This window comes from Drosophila serrata, unplaced genomic scaffold (genome assembly GCF_035046125.1).
Source record: "Drosophila serrata isolate PLE 108 unplaced genomic scaffold, ASM3504612v1 contig_208, whole genome shotgun sequence".
Classification (NCBI taxonomy): Eukaryota; Metazoa; Arthropoda; class Insecta; order Diptera; family Drosophilidae; genus Drosophila; species Drosophila serrata.
In genome coordinates, this window is record NW_028257106.1 from 731,205 (window position 1) to 745,258 (window position 14,054).

At 37.7% G+C, this 14,054-nt stretch overlaps 1 pseudogene across 1 annotated transcript; it reads left to right on the forward strand.

The window, feature by feature from the left end:
- The first annotated feature begins 5,633 nt into the window (after positions 1-5,633).
- LOC147644274 (uncharacterized) lies at positions 5,634-13,600 on the forward strand (annotated as a pseudogene). Its single transcript, XR_015270894.1, has 2 exons — positions 5,634-5,726; positions 5,895-13,600. The product of XR_015270894.1 is annotated as an uncharacterized LOC147644274 (transcript).
- Positions 13,601-14,054: the final 454 nt, after the last annotated feature.

A 14,054-nucleotide genomic window follows, 5' to 3' on the forward strand; every position in this document is an offset into this window, starting at 1 on the left:
ACATCATTTAAATTTTTTGATATCAATAGTACTTGTTCATGTTTACAATTTAATAAAAATTTTTTGAAATCTTCAGCAAATCCAAGTAGATGTTTAAGGGATATTGAAAAGTTAAAGTAAGGCTTAAATTGAAATTGGATCCTCCACTTCATCCAGAATTGTAAAGTCTCTTGCTTTCAAATTGATTTAAAGAAACAAAGTTTTTTATTGTAGAAATAATACCACTAAACCTTGTTCTATCTATCTCAACACCATTTATTTCATTTTCCCAATAACATTTTGAGTTTCTACCGCTCCCCCTTCCTTAATTAGGGTAATACCTCATAGAAAATTTAGAAGACTCTCATGGGGGAGTAAATATAAATCTTGATTTTTAATTGTACTTCTTAAGCTAGAAACACACGATGCAAACAATTTGCAGCAAGTTGATTGCTGCAAACAAATTTGCACGTTTAAACACGAGTGAAAACATTTTGCTGCAAACAAAAAACTTGCAAAGTTGTTTTGCAGCAATATTTGTTGCTTGTCGTCTGTATACATTTTTTGACAGCTATCTTGGTTGCGTCAACTGCTTGCTTGTTTGCATGTGCTGTTTGCTTTCAGTCGTAGTATTGCAGCAAACAAAGCACAATGTGGGATCGCGACAACATAATAAAATTAATCGAATTGTACGAGAATCATTCAGTTTTATGGGATGTCTCATCACACGCATAGGCAAGCGTCTGTATTGCAGACGAAATATACATATATATATATAAAAAAAAAAAATTATTTTTTTAATTATATATATATATATATATATATATATATATATATATATATATATGGGCAATTCTCTGGAGAACGCAACCGTGGCCATAAAATTAAAAGTCAGTAAATGTCTGTTTTTCTTACATATGTTTATAGCGAATATATTGAATTTAACGAAAATAAGCTTATTTTACATTTATTCATAAAACATTTCGAAATATTTCAATGCAAAGTCGAAGGCGGGGAAATTTCTGTTTCGAACATTTCTACCGCACGTTTTGTTTTGATTATGTCTTTTAATGGAGAGTCACTATGTATTGATATTCCCACTTTTAAATCTTTGTTTACATTCAGAGAATATAAAGGAAAGGTAAAAGAAACGATGCGATACCCAAATACGGTAAATTTTCAACAGAAAACATAAAAGAATACAGCAAGAAAAAAATAGTTCGAAAGTTATTTGCTCTGCTTGCAAGCAGTGTCAATAAAAAATAAAAACACGTGTAGACAGTAACGCAATATATTGCACGAAATAGCCATGCAAAAGTTTGCGTGCAAAACAAAAATTTATTGGAGCAAGAAATTTTCTTGCAATATTTGCATAGGTGTAAGCATTTGTGCAAACTTTTGCTGCAAATTATTTTCAACTTGCTGCAAATTGTTTGCATCGTGTGTTTCTAGCTTTATCACATCATTCGGTTTAAATGATTGTTGATACGGTGAATAACTGTGATATTCTTTCTCCGATATACTATCATCAGATAAAGGTTTCTCTCGTACTGCCAATATTTTATTCAACCCCATAACTTTAGTTAAACTCGTACTTTGAAGCCCAATGATTTAAGAATTAACTTGTTTTTATATGTAAGTGTGTGCCTTTTTACTTTCGATCCTCATCCTATAACTTTATGTTTTAACGTGTGCTGATGAAGGTATCACCTGTTTTATTATATATAATCATTATATTAGTCTTAAATGTAAACGAATTGAATAGTTTTCACCGCGTCAATTAATAAGTTCACCGTTCTGATCAGTTATGTGTATAGAGAATGTACTTATTTCTCTAGTGTTGACTGGTAAGTAAATGAGATTGTGTGGTGTGATATTCATTTTATAGCCCGGTGGAACATTAATTCCGAATTCGTATAATGAATGATCTTGTCTACTTTCAATATACGACGCGTATTGTGTATATTTTTAATATGTTAACGGGTTGATCCGATATATATGTTTTTTTTTTCAGATCGGGGTAGATTATTTTTTTTTTTTAAACCAAGCAATTGTCCAATGTAGTTGTTTCTATTAAAATAAATAGGTTCCTTGGTAGTTATAATATGAACTTGAAGTGTGTTATTATTACTTTCTATTTGAAATGTTTTCTCAAGATCATAATCTTTTAGTTTATTTTTTAGAAAATCATAAATATCATTGAGTTCATATGATCCTATGGGGAGTTAAATAACTTTATCACCAATATGAAATAGATTATTATTTATATCAACATTGGGTATAGACAAAGTGTGTATAGAGTGGAAGATTCGTAACGCGATACGATTTTTTTGCACACGATTTTTTTGTGCTGGCTTTTGAACTGGCTCCAGGCTCTGTCACATTGTTCATTTCATTCTCTCTATAGAGTCTAGAGCCAGCACTAGAGAGCGGCTGGCTTTAGAGCGCTCTCTCGCTGGCTTTTTAATGAAAAATGTGAGAGAGCCTGGAGCCAGTTCAAAAGCCAGTACGAAAAAATCGTGTGCAAAAAAATCTTATGGCGTTACGAATCTTCCACTCTATACACACTTTGTCTATACCCAATGTTGATATAAATAATAATCTATTTCATATTGGTGATAAAGTTATTCAACTCCCCATAGGATCATATGAACTCAATGATATTTATGATTTTCTAAAAAATAAACTAAAAGATTATGATCTTGAGAAAACATTTCAAATAGAAAGTAATAATAACACACTTCAAGTTCATATTATAACTACCAAGGAACCTATTTATTTTAATAGAAACAACTACATTGGACAATTGCTTGGTTTAAAAAAAAAAAATAATCTACCCCGATCTGAAAAAAAAACATATATATCGGATCAACCCGTTAACATATTAAAAATATACACAATACGCGTCGTATATTGAAAGTAGACAAGATCATTCATTATACGAATTCGGAATTAATGTTCCACCGGGCTATAAAATGAATATCACACCAGACAATCTCATTTACTTACCAGTCAACACTAGAGAAATAAGTACATTCTCTATACACATAACTGATCAGAACGGTGAACTTATTAATTGACGCGGTGAAAACTATTCAATTCGTTTACATTTAAGACTAATATAATGATTATATATAATAAAACAGGTGATACCTTCATCAGCACACGTTAAAACATAAAGTTATAGGATGAGGATCGAAAGTAAAAAGACACGCAATTACATCTAAAAACAAGTTAATTCTTAAATCATTGGGCTTGAAAGTACGAGTTTAACTAAAGTTATTGGGTTGAATGAAATATTGGTAGTACGAGAAAACCCCGTTGAATGGTCTAGTTCAGCGGATTGTCTAACAATCAATCAATCAATCATGAGTGAAGACATTGTTGCAATTGATGTTCAAGGATTTCAATGAAATAATAATAAATTTATTCTAATAGAAATTGGAGTCGTATTCAAAATGAAACAATCTTGGACTCTAATTTTCTCATACACTCTCCGCATGATTTTATTGAATTGAATAAAAAATGTAGAAAAACAGCTACTTGGTTTACAAAAAAACATCATAAAATTTATTGGAACGATGGAGTATACTTTTTCGAAGAAACACAAATGTATTTCAGAGAAATAATTAGAAAAAAAGGAAATCATTTGTAAGGGATATCAAAAAAGGTTATTCCTACAAAAATTTTTTAAAATTGATGATGTAATTAACATTAATGAATGAAATTGGATGTCCCTCTCTAAAAATAATGGATGGAAACCACTTCCCATATGGTTCATTACATGCTCGAGATGGTGTCTGCTCACTCAACAATGCTCATAAAATCTTAAACTTTTACACAAAAGAAAACTGCTAACAACAACAACAACTTTTCACCATTCATTCTTTCATTCACAATTTGAGAGTCGAGAAAAGAAGTTTACGAAATGTTGGATTCTAATAACAGTCTTAATATACCGAATTATTCTTCCTTGATAAATAAAACTAATTTATTTATTAATACATTTGGAAATATGATTTCAAAGGAGGACTTGAAATTACTGTTGGAGTCAAGGGAGATGTTCATGAGTATTGACGTGAAGGAGTTTATAAAAACAACATTTGGAGAACATTTAAATTTATTTAAGTTTTCTAATGATAATATAGAAACGTGTGTTTGTTTTAATTTTGTAATTCAACAATATAAAGTTAGAAAATTAATTTCATCATATATTGAAATTCTACAATAAAGAGAAAAAAAAAGCAAAATCTATTGTTTTGAATTTGTTTTCGAGGGTGGGTCAACAGCTGTTGCATTTTTAACATCTGTTTTCTAAGTATATTACGAAGATTTATATCTACCAGACTTTAGTTTAAGATAAACATTCAGCCTATTACGTTGAAAGAAAAAGAAAAAAATGATTTCCTCAAAAATTGAAGAGTTTTGAAAGGAGCATGGGAGTGAGATCTTCAAGGAACATGTTTCGAAGTTGAAATCATTTTATACATTTTTCTAAGATGTTGAAGCCACCCCAATAATTCATTCCAAGTATGGGGAACACCTATCATCCTGTGCTTGGGCATATGATGATTGTAAAGTCGGACCTGACACCTGCAGGTGTATGCATGTTGAAAAGAAAGAAGAAGATGCTTTAAAATTGATGAAACGATACATTAATTTGTTTAAAAAAGTCAATGGAAACCAATGTAACACGAATATAATTAAATAAAAACCTATTTGACTAAATTAACGATTTTATTTGTTTTTAATGCTCGCTATAGAGGGGGAAGTTCTCGAACTCACGCTTGTTTCACACTACAAAAGTATGCGGTCTAATATTCCTCAAACTAAGACCTTTTAACCACAAGACCACTGAAGACCACACTAACAGATATCATCTACAACCCTAATTGAATCAACAAAACGGACACGCATAATAAAACAACTTCCCCCTCCTCCTCCTCCTCCTCCTCCTTCTCCTTCTTCTACTACTCAACCTAAATATCGTTTTACAAATTCGTACGCATCACAAAACACCCCTCTCTCACACTCCTACACACCCTATTCGGCCAAAGATCACTCTAAACAACCACATATTTTTACGCATGAGAAAACACCCGTCACACACACACCTTTGGGGTGAGAAAAAAACAAGACAAGACATGATAAAATTTGTTTCAAATGTATTTGTCTAAGCTATCATTATGTTTTTGCATCTGCTTTACGCATCTACATGCTCCATTTGCCTGCCTGTTTTAATTCATAGTCAAACTCTAGCGCCCATTTTGCTATTTATCGATTCAATTAAATTTTATTGAGCGTTAATGTTAGACTGTTCCAGTCCCTTACAATCCTAAACCTTTTGCCAAGTAAATATATTCTAATTCTTCTCAATGCATAAATTGTAGCTAAAGTCTCTAATTCAAAACTGTGATATTTTGCTTAAATCTGTAATATATTCTGTGTCAACGTCTTCTAAAAATTCTAAGAATAACTCGTACAACACGGCAATGCCTTTGATGTATTGGGCGTTTTGTTTAGTCGGTCACCCTAGCGTTGACTATGGCTAACATTATCAATACGATAGCCGCAATCCTGTAAGAAAGCCATAGATTAAACCAATTGGGCTCATAATTGGGAACGTATGTTTAAATGTAAGGTGCGTGTAAAAAATGGTAGAAAAAATAAGAGGAACTTTATCTGAGGTTGTCCTTATATCCTCTAATGAGGAAAGACCCCATGTCTGCTTGTACAAGTTCTTTCCTGTACAGTGTGGTTAACTTTTTCCTAACCTTTAGTTATTTTAAAAGTACACCTCTGCTCATACCTCAAAAATTCGGTTTTGTCTGGTTGGGTTGCATCTTTCTAGATTAATCTGTTGCGCCTTTTCGATACTGTATCTTATTGCCAATTTTTGTTGATTGTTGGCCAAGGGAAAGAAGGCAAAGGCGCACTATAAAGCTGCCCTTCGCAGCCAGAGCCGGCTTCAGACAAAAGCTGACCTACCAGAAGAGGAGAGGAGGTAAAGCTCACCTGGGCCGAGCAAAGAATCGAAGAGAGCAGACTGCACTTCGCCAAGCTTCCCAATATGGCATAAACGGGTTTCGCCAGCAAGGTGGAGGAGATACTTGCCACCAAACGGCAACGCTCCGCAGAATGTGCCATAAAAGACAAGGAAGCAGGCCTCCCCTTGAAGGTGAAGAAACCCAAACTCAATACAAAGAAAATCGCGAAGGCCAGTGAGGTGACAAACGACACTTGATCATGGCACTCATTGACAGGATCGATAAGAATGGCAAGATGACCGAGGAGCATTAGAAGACGGTGCAGTCGTTAAATCATTAATTACAGGGATGGAGAAAGACCTCATGTCCATATTTGATGGTGCCGGGTGGCTGAATTGGGTCAAAATCTTGGATGACCCGACGACGAAGTGGCTCACGCAAACGGTCGGCCAGATGGTAGGGCTGTGGGATGGACCCAAGCTGGAGGTGGTGGACAGGGAACTAATCCCATCCATTCCAAAAGCGAATGTACTCTTCCCCATTGCTATTCAAGGGGACCGGGCGCTGAAGCTGCTGCAGCGCCAGAATCCGGACATCCCAACCGCAGACTGGAAGAGCCCGTTACCCAAAGAGGGGGGCTAATGCGTTGTCAACCAGATAAACACGGAGGCGGAGAACCTACTGTATCCCAGATACGTGAAGAAGGCGTGGGGCATGGGTAGCGTATACCTGCGCCTCAAAAAGCGCCATCTCGGGAATAAGGATGATCACACCCTGAAGGCAGACGAGGTGGAGAAGGACCTAGGTCTGGAAACCACCGTCGACGCCGCCCAGGAACTGATGCTGGATGAGTCCGAAGAGGAGGAGGACAGTGACCAGACGATAGTAGTCAACCCGTTGAGTGGAGTTAAGCCCGATACCCATGTCCCTAAGGGTGCTGCAGCTCAATCTCGATAATAGCAAGGTCGCGTCGGCGGAACTTCTCATTGTCATGGAGCAAGGGTCCGCCGATGTAGCTCTAGTCCAAGAGCCATGGATTGCCTCTGGTAGTGCCCTCGCAGGACTCAAACTACACCGCATTTTACCCAACATCGAAAAGTAGAAACTAAATCAGCGTACTCGTACGGAAGGGTCTTCATGCTAACCTTATGTCTCATTACAGCTCGGATGACCAGACGTTTTTTGCGCTCTCGTTTTGTGTTAAAGTGCAAATAACCACCGGGGTTAACTTAAATATCCTATTTTGTGTCAACAACTTCCCGTACACTTCGCGTGTGCATTCAGCTATTCTGATTTGTGTTTATAATCGGTTTTATTTCCTAATTCAATTGTGCTGCTGGTGCTAGCTCGTTTATATTTTGCATTCCTTTTTGTGCCTTCTTCGTTTTGCTTTTGTTTGCGCCGTCGCAATAGCTAAACGTTTTTGCTATATAGCTCCCACGCTTTCCAGTTCTCGCTGTGCCGCTGCACTTCTTATGTTATCTGATCTCCCACGCTCTCCCGCGCTCCTGTTCTCGCTGTGACCCTTTACTTCTTATCTTTAGAGCTCTGTTGTTATTTTTTCTCTCTTTTTCTCAAGTACAAGTACAGTGGTAAGTTTTAATAATGCTCGGAAATATTGTCTGCTTCGCCAGAACCTGCAAAAAGGCTATTTCTGCAGTTTACTTTAAAATCTGCTGGCTGTTCGACAACGTCATGCACGCCATGTGTATTAGTGTTGCAGCTCGGCCGGTGGACGATGTAAAAAAAAAATTAGCGTTACTGCTGCAAGGCCTGTCGCGATGTAGAAAGATAGATGATGTCTTTTATGTGGCAAACCAAAACCTGTTTTAAGGGCAGTTTAACGAGTTTTCGTAAAACTCTTGAAATGTTCTTGGCTCTGGAATCCCAATTTAATAGCCTTACGCTTACGAGGCGCAAAAAAAAAAATGCCATTGGTGGGGAGCATGTTGACGGACACCAACTACGCGCAACGGACCCTCTGCAGCAGCTTCCCTCGGCACAGCCCTCGACCTCAGCATTAATTAAAATAGTGCTGAGATCGAGCGCTAGGAAAGATTCGGCACCCGAATGTGCAGCTTTGTCCCCTGAGAGGTCCATCAAGGTCCTGTGAAAACTGATACATCGTCCCTGGATGTTAGGCCCGGAATACCGGTCGACAATGGCACGGCAGAAAACCAATCTGCCTTGCCAAAAGCCCTTATACCGGTTCCAACGACGAGACATATTCATGTTTCGCGGCTTTCTCCTGAATCAAACATCGGAAGATGTTTGCGCCTTATACAAGGAAACACCAGAGCCGATAAAATAAAAATTAACGTGGAAAAGTATAAAATTTCTAACGCTAGAGATATTTCATCTTTCAAAATAAATGTCCCTAAAGAACTCTTTAACACTATTTGCTCTTCCAACTTCTGGCCAGAGTACGTTGTTGTTAAGGAGTTCGAAGCGAAGAAAAAGAAAAAGCGGTCTATCTATCAAAAGTAGTTCCATTTTTACTACCTGGTGATTTTAATATCCCTGGTTGTATTTGGTGCTCAAATAATTCCACCAATACTCTCCTAACTTCTACACAACATGACTTTATCGCTGACTTGTTCGACATTTCTCTATCTCAAGTCAACCATGTGCGAAATTCCTTACAGCGCTTGCTCGATCTGTATTTCGCCTCTGATCCTGCGAGAGTCAGTTTAGCAAGGGTGGCGCCTCTAACGCAGCCCGAAGATCCTTATCATCCAACTTTCCATGGGACTCTTGATATTGACCGTCCAGCCAAAAAAGTCTTCTGTTTTCGCAAGACCGACTTTGAACGGCTGAATAATTTTATAAAAGAGTTCAATTGGTCCGATCCATACAAGTGCACTGACATGGTTGCCGTGGATATTTTTTACTGTGCCATTAATTCATTTTTTACTGAATGTGTTCCGTTATATTATTCGCCAAGCTCGAATAAACCGCTATGAGTTGAGCCGACTTAAGAATAAAAAATCTAGACTGTATGATAAATTTAAATTCACCGGTTCTCAATCTGCCCTTTCATATTAACATATTTATCAGCTCGGTCAAACTTTACAGTGTTGAACTCGCAGTGTTATAAAAACTATTTAACTCGTTGTAGGGGCCAGTTCTCACAAGACCCAAAACAGTTTTATAATTTCGTTAACACTAAACGTAAGCCTAAAACAAATCCTTCCTCGCTTTCATTTGAAATTACTACCGAAATTAATGATCAGGCAATAGCCGATCTATTTTCACAGTTTTTTCAAACAACCTATTCAAGCTCTTCGTAGCTACACCAGACTTATTCCTTCGACAAACCCAAATCAAACTTAATTTTCTGTCCTAGCCTAAAGGACAGCTCCCTTCTTTTAGAGCTTCACCTGTCAAGCCAGTTTATTCGCCAGGTCCCGACTGAATTCCAGAGGAATCTCTAAGTTGTCGGCCATCCGTAACTATTCGAAATTATCGAATTATTACTCGCCACTTGCAGCACCTTTGTTGACCAGTTATTTCTCCATGTCAACATGGTTTTATTAAGCGAAGATCAACATGAACAAATCTTTTGGAGCTCTCTTCCTATATTAGAAAGGGCTTCCATAAAAATTTTCAGACAGATGTAATCTATACTGATTTCAGTAAAACATTTGACACTGTTAACCATTCTCTCCTCGTAAGAAAACTCGATTTAATGGGTTTTCCAAGTGATCTTCTTAAATGTATCTCAAGTTATCTGAATGGCAGGACGAAAAAAGTCCTCTTTAAGAATAAATTATCTTATTTTCTAAGGGTTACATCTGGCGTCCCGCAAGGAAGCCATTTGGGACCCTTATTGTTTACATTATTTATAATTATTATATATTATGCCCTGCCCAAAGTCAACTAACTCCAGAGTGCTTATGTATGCGGATGACGTCAAGTTTTGCGTGCAATACAATGACGTCGCCTGCCAGTCGTATTCACAAACAGATTTCAATAATTTTCAAACTTGGTGCCGTGTGAACTTATTCAACTTAAGCGCCTCGAAATGCATGCTAATGACATTCTTCTCGTCGTTCCTAAGCTTGTTACATACACGCTGAACTGCTGCTCTTTGGAAAGCATTAATTCAGGTGCTAATTTGGTCGTCCGCTTGGACTCAAAACTTGACTTTATTGATCATATTTCGTCTATGGTGAATAGAGCCAGGGGTGTGCTTGGATTTATTAAACGGTGGTCGAAGGAATTCAATGGCACTAAATCGCTATATATCCTTTAGTTCGTCCTATTTTATTATGGATTATGGATGCTGCGTTTGGAGCCCTCAGTACGACGTAGAACCTTCTTCGAACTTAATGAACCTTTTAGAGTCTTATGTGCAAATTATAATGATTTGTGCACCCTACTCTCCAACGAAGATACCCTTCCCAAATTAAAATATTTAAAGTAAAAAATGATAGTCCCAATGTCCATATATTCTGAGAAATCAAATTTAACATAAGCCAGATAAAGAGTGTAATGAACCTTTTTACATGGTCAAGTCAGTCCCAGAATTTGACGGCAAACAGGAAGATCACGGTTCCTGGACGCAAGCGGCAGCCGCAGCCTATAAGGTTTTTAAGTCCTACCCCAGCAGTAGTCGACACTATAAGGCCGTAGGAATAATAAAAAACAAAATTAGAGGGCTGGCAGCAGCTGCATTATCCTCTTTCAACACAGTTTTTAATTTTCATGCCATTCTGGCACAGCTTGAATTCATGTATGCGGAAAAAACTCCGATACACGTAATCAAACAAGAACTGAGCTTGGCAAGGCAGAGCGAATTACCTCTGTTCAAGTATTAGGACAAACAAGAGCGAAAGCTAACGCTTCTGACCAATAAAACAATCATGACACACAACGCAGCCGCAGCGGCCATCTTAAACCGGGAACATAGGAAAGATGCTCCACAAGCATTTATATCGGGCTTAAGAAAATCCCTAAAAATAGCCGTGTTTCCGGCACAGCCACGGAACTTGCCTTTAGAATTAGCGCTAGCGCAAAGAACTCAGTCAAGAAACGATAGAAGTGTCTTTGCAGCCTCTTTCTCCCGTCACAGCGAGGAAAAAATATACACGCAGGTTGGAAAAACCCTCAACATCAACAAAGTCCAAACTCAGGGGCGATAAAAAAAACCTTCACATTATTAGGGATTAAAGAGGAGCCAATAACCAATGTGGTTCCTCTAGGCAGAGGCGGCCCAATAACACTGGGAATAACAAGGGCCAGCCAAAACCAGAGCCAATGGAGGTTGACAGCTCCTCCAGGTTCAGACAGGCCATATGATGGCAAAGGGCCAGTCGGCACGATTCCAGCTGAGAATTAATTTCATGCCGAAATAAAATCCCGATGGCTAGGGGTACGACTCCGTCGCCCAGGCCTGCACAACTGAAATAGAAGACGAGCTCGATACAGAAGACTCGTGTAATTTTTTGGAGTAAAATCCCTGGTTTCTTACATAACACGTACGGTAGCAGGAGAGGAATTAAAATAACTAATAGATACAGGTACCTCTAAGAATTTTATTACTCCACTGAAACTGAAACTGGCAGTGGATAAACCTTTCACAGTTAAGTCGATTCATGGCTTCACCAAAATAGACAAAAAATGTCTTGTTTCAGTGTTAAACATAAAAACAAACGAATACGAAACTCAATTTTACTGGCAACTGAACTGAAAAGATCCAGTTTACTAAGGCAGAAAACGTCAATTTCATTCAAATAGATGATAAATATGGCAATAAAAGCTACGTTTGATAAAATGATTATAACAAATCATAAAGCCTTCGCCGATCCGAAGGAAGCTCTTCTTGCATTTAACATTAATACAATCGCCACAATTAAAACTGACGGCGAGCCGGGGTACTTTAAGTCGTACCCGCATCCTATGTGTGTCACCGAATTCGTCAATGCAGAGGTTAAACAACTTCTTGCCGACGGCGTGATAACGCCTTCCAAGTTCCCATATAACAACCCTACCTGGGTTGTAGAGAAAAAAAAGGAACAGACCAAAATGGGGGCAAGAAGAAACGGTTAGTTAGGGATGTCCTATCCCTACAATTTCGACAATACTGTCGAACATGTGCGAGTCACAATTATTTCCGACACTCGACCTCCAATAAGGTTTTCACCAGATAGAGCTGGCGGAGAAAAATAAAGAAAATACAGCATTTTCTATATACAACGGCAAATACAAATCTTGTAGATTGCCATTCGGACTTAAAAACGCTACTAGCATCTTCCAAAGAGCCATTGATGACGTCCTAAGGAAGGAATTTAAAAGATATGCTACGTATACGTCGATGACGTAATAATATTCTTAAAAACAATGGAGGAGCATATTAAGGACACGTAGACTAGGTCTAAACCAAACTTTTAAAAGTAGGCATGAATAAAACAGGAAAAATCAAAATTCTGAAAAGAGCGTTGAATATTTGAGATTCATAGTATTCCAAGGGGGGCTCCGAACTACACCTGAAAAGGTTAAAGCCATAAAGCAATTCCCTCCACCAAAAACGCTTTTCGACCTCAGATTCTTTTTGATGCTAGCGAGCTACTACATGTGCTTCATAAAAAACTTTGCGACAATTGCAAGACTCTTAACGAACATTCTGAAGGGAGAAAATGGGAAAACTAGCAAGTACCAGTCAAGGAAAATTTACATCAATATGAACAAAGAACAGAGAGAATCGTTCTACAGGCTGAGAGAAATCTTAGCATCAGAAGATGTTTTGCTTTCAAACCCAGACTTTAAGAGGCTATTCGATTTAACAACGGATGCATCGGGCTTTGGTCTAGGGGCTGTACTATCTCAGGACGGCCACCCAATCACAACGATATCACTTGCCTTACGCGACTGCGAAAAGAATTAAATAGCCTACGAGCTAGAGCTTCTCGCCATTTTTTGGCACTAAAAAACATCCGGAATCACCTATACGGAGTAAAGATCCTCGCCATTTTTTGGCACTAAAAAACATCCGGAAATACCTATACGGAGTAATAGGCTTACAGTTTTTTACCAATCATCAGCCACTTACCTTAGCTGTCTCTGAAAAAAACCCTAACGCAAAGCTAAACGCTGGAAAGGGATCATTAACGATCATGGCGCAAAATTGGTTTATAAAAGAAAACCTCGTAGCGGACGAGTTATCTCGCCAAAATATATACGCCCTAGAGGACGGACAGGAATCAGATGCAGCCACCAGTCGTTAACATATACTACCTATTCAACCGAAAACCCGGTAAATTGCTTTCGAAACCAAATAGTAATTGTAAACGGAAACAGCTTCTCGGTGGACCTTTTCATCTTGTTTAAGATTAAAATTACACACATAATTAAAACTCCCAATCGGGAAAATCTGCTAAATACGTTACGCCGAAGTACTGAGTGCAATACACTGCTCCTTACTAACCTTGACATTTATCCAGCACCGACTAGTTGAGTCGATTCCTAGCACAACATTTAAGTATACGAAAAGCTTCGTACAGAACATAACAGATACGACCGACTAGAGGGAAATTGTTGTAACGAAACAAAACAGGACTCACCGAGCAGCACAAAAAAAATTTAAAACAAATTCTTAGCGATTAATTTTTCCCGAAAATGCTCTGGTTGGCAACATAAATAACCCTGAACTGCAAAACTTGTTCCATTTCAAAATACAAACGACATCCAGCTAAACAGGCGGTATCAGAAACCCCTATATCTTATTTCGTGGGGGAAATTCTACAATTATTATATTCTCACCATTGCATCGAGGGCAATTGTGGACATAAAAGCCCCATTACTACACATAATAAATTTCTTCCCGAAAATAAAAACAATCTATTGCGATAATGAAAAATCATTAAATTCCGAAACCATTAATCAATTCTACTAAAACATTTTAATATGACCATTTCCAATGCTCCACCCCTACAAAGCACCTCAAGCGGCCAACTAGAAAGGTTTCATAGTACTTTGGCAGTAATAGCCAGATGCTTGAAACTGGGAAACAGCTTAAACGATACTGTTAAATTTATTTTCTTTTGGCAACCAATAAGTATAATAATTCGATCCACTTAATTCGAGTGG